Source organism: Pinus tabuliformis, chromosome 9 (assembly GCF_031772625.1).
Source record: "Pinus tabuliformis cultivar Carrire ecotype Pingquan chromosome 9, CPIR1, whole genome shotgun sequence".
Taxonomy (NCBI): domain Eukaryota; kingdom Viridiplantae; phylum Streptophyta; class Pinopsida; order Pinales; family Pinaceae; genus Pinus; species Pinus tabuliformis.
In genome coordinates, this window is record NC_142307.1 from 1,174,648,621 (window position 1) to 1,174,658,273 (window position 9,653).

General features: G+C 37.1%; 1 pseudogene; it reads right to left on the bottom strand.

The window, feature by feature from the left end:
- Positions 1 to 657: 657 nt before the first annotated feature.
- Positions 658 to 2,483, bottom strand: LOC149152761 (phosphoenolpyruvate carboxylase pseudogene; annotated as a pseudogene).
- Positions 2,484 to 9,653: the final 7,170 nt, after the last annotated feature.

The window sequence follows — 9,653 nt, forward strand, 5'->3', positions numbered from 1 at the left end:
ATCAAAATAATTAAAACAAAAATCAAAATAAAATATTTGTTGCGGTCAAATTACATAAATTAAACTATAACTAAATAATTTAATTAGATCTCATCAAAATAGATTTGTTGTAATCTTCTGAACTGGAACTGCTGAAAGTGTCATCGCTAGAAATCTAGAAGGTTTTAACAACTGTTGATTTTAAGCCCACAAACTTTGCCACCTGTTAGTTGGAATATTTGAACGTTGCCATGTATCCTCTTCAAAAACTCAGGCTGCTGATTTCATGGCTAAACATTTCCCATCGATTCCTAGAAAAATTCGAATATTGCCACATGCCTCTCTCAAATATTTAATTTACTAGTCACCTTGCACCCTCTTGCACGAATTTTGGAGTTGTTTGATCGATCTGTTGTTCTTTTTCCTCCTTGGATGTTCTCTAAGTGTGTAAATATTGAAGCCCTAGATTTACCCCACAATAATCAAATTCAGATAACAACCCATTCATCACAGGCAATGGATCAATAGGAGGTAGGGCTTGCCTCTGATACGCAGAAGTGTATGGATCTGATGTTTGCAAAGCATAAGCATTAAGCAATGGTGTACACTGAGGAAATACTGTGTTAGGTCACTATAATGGAACTAGGGGAACCTGATCAAAAAATGGTACACATGTTACTACAGCGTATGGAGATTTCTTATATCCTTTTCCACAACATGCTTGAACGCTCCACCAATCCTAACCAAATAGGAAAATGAAATCAAGTTCGTGTCCAAGTGAATATCCATGGGATGGCACGGAGTGACTCAATTCCTCCACTTGGCTTCCTTTTGAGGGGCGACTCCCGATGTTCATCCAACCATACTCCAATTCTGGTGTTGCAGAATGAAAATATTCAATGAATTCTGGAAAACAATTGATCTATACTCCTTTGTAGCAACAACAGCCATTTCATCCATCAGTGCACGCTAGTCGGGCTTTGGTGCAACTGGAGGCCACATTCCATGCTTCAAAGTGGCAGCAGTAAATCATTGGAGCGTTCTGAAACACCAATGTTCCTCACCAAATACTGTTTATATGACTTCCCCTTGAATAGTGACCCGAAAAGAGCCATGAATTGTATCCGGAGGTTGTGACAATATGGCCAGATAGGTTGGGCATTCTACCTTGCCTACAGTTCCTCAAGGGCCATGGAACATTGTTAACTTAACACCAAATTCTTTAGCGACCTTAATAAGGTCCTCCTATGATTTGTACAAAGCCCAAGCTACACTTAGCTTACCAGCATCCTTTCCAGAATCAAAGTAACCAATCATGACTTCTTGCTTTCCATCAATTCTGTTTCTATACCAGTTTATTGAAAACAATCTAGCCAAAGTGACAGGAGCAGCCTCTAGATCTACGAGTTTCTCAAATAATGGTACAACACATAATGGCCTTTTTACATGGCATTCATGTTGTAATAACTCAACTACTAAAACATCTAATGCTGCAGTTGCCATTGCAATAATGTAAGCTCCAAAGTTGTTAGTAGGAAGCTCATGTATCACATGAAATGTGTCTAGAACACCTCGAACCTCATTTGTTTTTGGGAGATCTAGCCCAAACAAGGGGCGTTTCCCTTGTAGTTGTTCCTTTGACCACTCTTTGATCCATGTCTTTTGGCATTTCTCTATGTGTAGTGCTAAACCCAGGAGCGCAGCACCACAGTGCCACGCGTAGCGCTACACTCCCAGAAGCGCAGTGCCACAACTAGAATAGCTCAACTTTCAATTTTTTTTTACTCGACTTCAAATTTCGACTTATGTGTGTTGTTTGATATAGGGGTGCTGAGACTTAGAGTTGGGCTGGGCCTTCAGTCCTAAGTTTGTCGCTATGAGAATTAGTATCTTAAGCACGAAGTCTTGACTCCTTCAATGTCTGTAAGCATTCAATCTCAGTATCTTTCTTTGTAACAACATCCTCCAGTGTTGCAATCTGATCCTTAAGTTTCCTAACTCTCCTTGTTGCTTCGTGCAACACCTAAGGAATCCTGAAGAATTTGAGTAGGCTTGCTGTTACGATATGGTACATGAGCAATTTTGTTACCTAAAGTAGATATGATATCCCCAAGAGCTAACAGAGGTTTATTGATATGTTGTGCTTCTCTAAGTCTATCACCAATAACTTCTGACCTATTAACCCTCTCGTTCCCAGCAAGGTCAACCAAATGAAGGCACCCATGAAGAATAGCTCCAGAAGACAAGTCTATTCCTTGTACATGCATAGTCAAGACACTGTGAAATTGACTACTACGTTCATTGAGAGCAGTAGCACCTACTGTCCTGTTATTTTGTCCAATTTTCATTAAATCTAAAATATCTGGTGTTGATACCATAGGCAACATACTAGCATCAGGAACACTAAGGCTATTGGGTTGGGATATGCCTTGAACCACAAGCCTTTTATTTGAAGCATCACTTGCAATTAGATCGTGAACTTGCTCATTATATATTTCTATCATTTGAACACCAAATTCATACTGAAATAAGTCTCTTCTTTTTGTGAAATCTGAAAAAGGTCATTTAATGCTCGGTAATTAACTCCCCAGTCGTCCTCTAATGATGAATTTGGACCAGTCACTGTAAAGTCTTTCCAGAACCAGTTTGACCATATGCAAAGATGCAAACATTGTGGCCATCTAGAACACACCGTATTCTAAAAACACTTGCTCTTGAGATGCAGAAGGACCAAAGACTTTGTTGAAGGTAAACATTCTTTGGGCTTCTTTCCCTTGTTTGTTGGGATTAACAATTAACCACTCTCCATTTTTACCAATGTAAACTATAGTAGTTTGGTTTCCAGACTAGCCTAGGAGAAAAGGCCTCACTCTGCAGTACACCCTAATATTTCCTTTCAAGTCTTGAACTTCATTGTACAATTGTCGATTCTTTGAAAGAAACTGGTGATAGTTTGAAACAACAGTTGATAATCCAGTGATTTGATTCTATATATGGCAGTACATAGCATACCCAACATTTCAATTTCCATTTGCCAGTCCTTTTGCACTTCTAGTACTTCTTCTTTGGCCAGTTGAGAGACAGATTTCACCTCCTGGAGTATTTGACAATAGACACACAAGAACTTGTGATAGTTAGAATATTTCAGCTTCAAGTTCTTCATCTCCATAACAGATAATGTTGCTAGCTCTTTTGTTCACAATCCTTGAGACTCCCTTTTTTAAGTTCCTTCCACTATGATAGGTTTTGAACAGGATTTAGAATAGGCTATATATATATTGTGAACGAATTCTAGCATTTTTTTTCACACCTGCATTCTTGAGAGTCTTTGCACATCCTATCCATTGACCTCTCTTTAATATGGCTGTTGACCTACCCAACTATCCCTAAAGTCATCCTCACAACCAACAGTTGTTGCTTCCTTGAATCTAACCCACTGTAAATCACTGTCAGCTTTCATTCTTTACAACTCGGAGCCCAAATGAGGAAAGCAGCCATGTGAACTGGATGCTTCCAAACGAAGGCACAACCATTGAAAAATTCCCAATGCAGCTGCTCCCAATAAACACTGAATGAACATCTATAAATCTTCAAGTACTTCCTCTCTAGAACCATGAGACCAGCAACTGTAAACTAATATTTCACCAGCAATCACCAGCAATATCACTGTCATCAATGTACAATGCCCTCTGCACAGATTCATGGATATCTCTTTCAATCAGAGCAGAACGAGCTCGCCATATGTTGAGATGGGGATTAATCACACAACAATAGACCTCAAATGCTATGTTATCTCCTTCTCTATCACAATCTAGCCACTGACATCTCCTACCTTCCTTTGGATCATTCAATACCTGAACTACTGCACAGGAGGTCGACCTTTGAGTCGACCATTCATTTTGTCATATCTTTTGATCCGGGAGCCGGTTTTTGGAGCATGATATACCGTTGGAAAGCTCTTTCCGAGATTCTTTTGATGAAAAATAATGACATGTTTTTCCCTGAAGATCATGTGCAAAACATATAACAAAACAAAACATAGTAAGAGCTCATGTTGATCCCTGGTGATAGGCTGCGAAGACTGGAACTAACATGTATGATCAGACTAATATTCAAGGAATTGCAGACATTGTTCTAGCAAGCAATAATCAATGGCATTAGTCATTGTCTCCACAAGGAATAAATTTTCAATGATGTGAGATAGTGCTTCTATGAGAGGTGTGTCTGGGAGTACAGTGAGGAGATCGAATATGGAATGACTCAACTTAGCTAAATTGCATTGAAGGTTGAATGGGATTAATTTACAAAACCAAAGTTGCATGGACACAAATGGGATGGACTTTGATGTTAAAAATTTGGAAGTGAGTGGTGTTGACCTCCAAAGCTAAGGTGGGATCGAGATACAATTGGACCTCAAAGCTTTGCCAACACAAAATAAAAATCATAATAAGATCTGCAAATGAACATTCTCGTTCACGAAAAATAAATACAACCACCCAACTGTAATAAGATTATGCAGGACTTTGGTTGTGTAAGTATGGATCTTTAAGCCCTAAAGTGACAAGTCATAAGACTCATTATTGCAAAGAATGGATGCCATATTTAGGATCACAATGATCTCTAGCTACTAGGACAAACCCATCTCACTCAAGGTGTGATATGCACCTTGAGCTTGACAAGTTCCATGTTTCCTAATTTGAGATCCAATATTTGATATACTCGCCATTGGTAGTCTTCAGCATCAGATATAGATTTAGATAGATTTTTGTTGCAACAAATGCACCCTCTATATTCAATTTACCTTTACACATATACACAATAAGTGTTTTGATATTTCATGCCCATGCCCATGCCCACCCTAAATGCATGGTGTGCTAGCTTCTCTTGATGCAATAAGAAGGCCACTTCCTAAATTAGCAGGAATTTCAACAAAACATGTGTATGAATATTTGAAGAAGAAGGATTAAACATTAAAACAATAAACAAACCCCCATATCCAGTGTCATCCCTCTCCACCATCATCACACAAGAAAACACGAGCATATAACCTCACGAATTAACCCAACACATAAATATCTACTCCTAGTCCCTCCAACAACAAAATTAATCAATAAAACTTGTGTACTATTGAAATTTGCAAATTTAACAAATCTACAGAACATGATACCTAATAGTTCCAATAAACGAGTCCCAAGAAATATAGAGTAGTCATCATTGTGAGCATTGAGTTTCATCCCCCCAAAAAAGTGTAGACTAGTAGTAACCAGTACAAGCAATCAATCACAAACAAATAGGAAATGTAACATGGATCACTCATATGATTTAGTCCACACAAATATCAACAATGAGAAATGTGAACACTGGTTTCTTCAAGCCTCATTCACTTATGTGAAAAGGAAACTACCAGGATGTTGTCACCTACTTACCCTACCTTATTTTTATTTCTAGAATCCAATTGTAGACTTAATTGGCACATTTTCCACTCTTGAACGAAGAAAAACTTGCAAATTTTTCCTAAAGGATCCTTCTATTAGTATAGTTTTGTGCACGCTGAAGTATACATTGGTAATGTTTATTGTATTTTCAGTAATGTTGGCTTGTGTTCTTCCTGCCAAAATGATATTATTCAGTCATAAAATAAGTAAATTTGTTGATGATTGATGTAGCAAAATTTTTGGTTGTGTGTTTATTTTCCTGGATACTTTAAATTAATATGGTCTCTTTTGATGAAATGAAATCAAATCCTATGACAATTGTTCTTGAAAGCATAGGCACCATTCGGTTTGTTCAAGTCAACGAAAAGCATTTCAGAGTTTCAATTACCATGAATGGAGGTTATCTAATTGAGTGAAATGGCTTGGCATACTCCTAATTTCATATCCTCGATTGGAGTCATGTACCTGCATATTTTTAATAGGAACTTGAAGAGTAATCATGATGGAATCAACCCCACAAGATGTGCACTAATTTGGTGATTTGATTTCTACACATTCCTTATTACCCTACGTCGATATCTACTACCAACAAAAAGAAATTGGCTTCTAATCATGTGAATAAGCCCACTCCCTATGACCTACCATGACCTACCATGGTAGAAATGTTTCATTTGGTTGTTAGAAATATCATGAAATGGATTGAAGTTCCACATGCTCCTTTCTACCTAGAATTTCTTTTCAGGCATGGTTTTGATTGATGTTATAACTTGTATGATATTGTACTGACATAATAGTAATGCATTGTAAGCATCTCTTTTCCAAGCAAGGATAAGACATGTTACTTTTTTATACATATTAACTCACTCTAGAAGGAGATCTTATTAGAAAAGTAATATGGATACTAAGTTCAAAATATTTCATTGAAGCTACCTTTTGTAACAAAAGGAACCAATATAATAAGGAAAAACTATGACGAGATCCAATTATGCATTTGTAACATTTATCAATTCATTTGTAAAAGGTATCCTCCTTATCATAAGGTTTTAAACCATAATTTTAGACCATGATGTATATCAAAATTTGGTTCACTTAAGAAAGAATTTATGTGAAGATCATTGGCCCTAAACATACGACAAGTTAATAAAATTTTCCCTGGAGGCAATTTTAATTGTTGTTATCTTTTGAAGTGTGGGCAATGCCCTAGACATTTTCAAATGCTCGTTTATCCTTTCAAATATGCAGCTACAAAGAAGTAACACATTTATTTTATACTTTTAAATATGCAACTACAAAGATGTAACATATTTATTTATTTAGCAGGGTTCCAAGTTATTTTATTTTGTTTCAATGATTTTTTTTGCAATTAGTTATCATGTTTGGCTTTTGTTGAAAATTGAAAATTTAGGTATACAAAACTGCAAATATTCTTATATTTGAGAGAGTTCCCTTGTTTTCAAGGGACTTGCAAAGATTCTCATTTACACTTTTAAATATGTAGCTACAAAGATGTAACATATTTATTTGTTTAGTAGGATTTCTAGTTCTTGTATTTTGTTCCAATGATTTCTTTACATAATTAGTTTTCTTGATTGGCTTTTGTTGAAAATAAAAAATTTAGGTGTACAAAACCACAAATATTTCTATATTTGAGAGAGTATCCTTTTTTTTAAGGGGCTTACAAAGATTCTCATTTATCCTTTTAAATATGTAGCTACGAAGTTGTAACATATTTATTTAGTAGGTTCTGAGTTCTTTTATTTTGTTCCAATGATCTTTTGTTTGTAATTAGTTATCCTATTTGGATTTTGTTGAAAATTGAAAATTTAGGTATACAGAACCAAAAATATTTTTATGTTTGAGAGAGTGACCTTGTTTTCAAGGGGCTTGAAAAACATTATTTGTTGCTTTAAATTTGATATTGTTATTAGTGATAGCAAATTAAAATTAACAATTTACTATTTCAACAAAGCATACCCTAATTCTTACGAGTAAAATGGTAAGAAACTGATCTATAATGATAAGAGACCGATCTCCCATCCAATTGTTAGCAAAGTCATCAAGATGTTTATGCATCTATATAATTTGAATCACTTGATGCATTTGTCCATCAAGTATCCCTTAACTAATATAAAATCTTTCATATCTTGGAAATTTTGTGGTGGTGCATGGTTGACCAAGCAACCTTTCATGAACTAGTTGAGTACTTATAATAGAAATAAAAGTGTACAAGTTACTCAAGGCCATATTGGCATGAACAAGATTTGATTGTATTCATCTAGACTCTAAAGGGATTACAAACTAGAAAGACATATCAGATAGTGTTGGGAACAGGATCTGCCAAGGACAATTTTGGGGCTAAAAGCCCATGTTTTGGGTCAAATTTTGTAATAAAGTTGTAAAGTCTCCGCATTTTATGGTTGCGGAGCATGAAGGTGTCATGAGTCATAAAGGGTTGTCGCCCTTATTTTTTAAAGTAAAGTCGGCTGTAAAGATCTACCCATGGTCCGCAGATCATGGGATTGTATAAAAAGAGCTAAGTAAGTAAGCTATAAGTAGCTTTAGCTAAGACGAAGTCTTAAGCAATAAGGAGGAAGTCTTTAGAGAAGTCTAAGTTTCAGGTCTTAGCATAGGTAGAGGCTCTACAACTCAGTGCACAGAGGTCTAGGGTGGAAGCCCACAGCTGAGTGTGCAGACCCTTGCAACTATCTACGCAGGGCAGATAGAGTCTGTAATCATCTGAAGATATCAATAAAGAGAAGCATTTTACAAATCCTATGTCTTTGTTTCCTGTTAATGCATCTTTTCCTATTATGTATGAATTTCATTTAAAATTCTTATGTGATGCACAAATGTATATAATTATGTTAGTTAATTGAACACAAGTAAGGATATCTGTTTACGTGGCACTAACTGTGATTGTTTAATAAGATAAGTAAGCCACTTAAGATAATTTGGGAATCTACACAATACGATGCCCTAGCAACGTGAAAGTACCTAAACTGTAGGTTAGGGCTACGTGAAGGTAAATCGTACCCCTTCATGAAGGTACGAAAGGGTGGAATAAAGGGCTAGACTGACAGAGCCCTAGAACTTACGACCTGCGCGAAAGCAGGAACACAAGGAATAAACTGACATCACGACCATCTCAAGGTGCGGAAACTTGGTTCCAGCATCCCCCCATATGGCTTCGGGTCTACATCATTCAGGCCCCACGCAGCCAACAAATGGTTCCATTGCTAGGATCAGAATCTGCATAGGATATGTGTGATGTTGTATCACTGGAATCCAACTAAGAAAGAGATCAGAGACTGGTTGGATAGGAAGATCAAAAAATTCGTGGCGCAGGAAAACACAAATCTGCGACTGACAAAGGAACAGTGGCTGGACAAGTACCTATATACAGAGATCCATGAGATCCTTTTTTGTTCCTTTCTGGTTGAGCTATACAAGTGGATCGCGAAGCTAGCAGATAGCCAAGGAAGGTGGATACTTGACGGTCCTATTGTTTGGACCCCAGAGCTAGTACAAAGACTAAAAGCCTCTAAGGATAAGATCGTCCGCACTATCGATCATTGGCTCGATCGCATCATAGGAGGATTTGTGTTTGAATTTGTGGTCGATACCTTAGTTAGCTACAACGACGCTTTTTCAAAGGTCCACGAGGTAAGTACTTGAAGTATTTGAATACCTAGATTAAAATGTTATTGTATGAAAAACGGGTTATGCAGCTACCTTGATGTTCAAAGTTATACGAAGAAAACAGACTTATAAGAACGAAGGGAGAAAGGGTCCCAAATATAGCCCATTGATTTCACCTCCAATGGGTGATGAAGAGAGAGTAGCGCAGGTTTCTCCATGAAGTGCTATTCAGTTAATAAGACAATGATTCCTGTGATTTCCACCTCCACCCACACCACCTCCAACTTCACCACCATCACCTGTGACTTCACCTTTACCACCACCATCTCCACCGTAGTTCAGCATGGAAAATTCAGTGAAGATGGCTATGTTCAAAGGCTTGGGAAATGAGGACCTAGACTAGTTTTGTTTCATTGTGAAAGCTGTGTGGGAAGCTCAAGGCATTACAGATGATCACATGAAGAAGGAAACATTGGTTAGTGCACTGCAAGATCATGCGCTAACTTGGTACATTAAATACTCTAATGATAACCCAAATGCTGGAGTGGTAGACATCCAAACCACGCTAAATAAAGAATTTAGTAGGCCTAAATCCAAGGC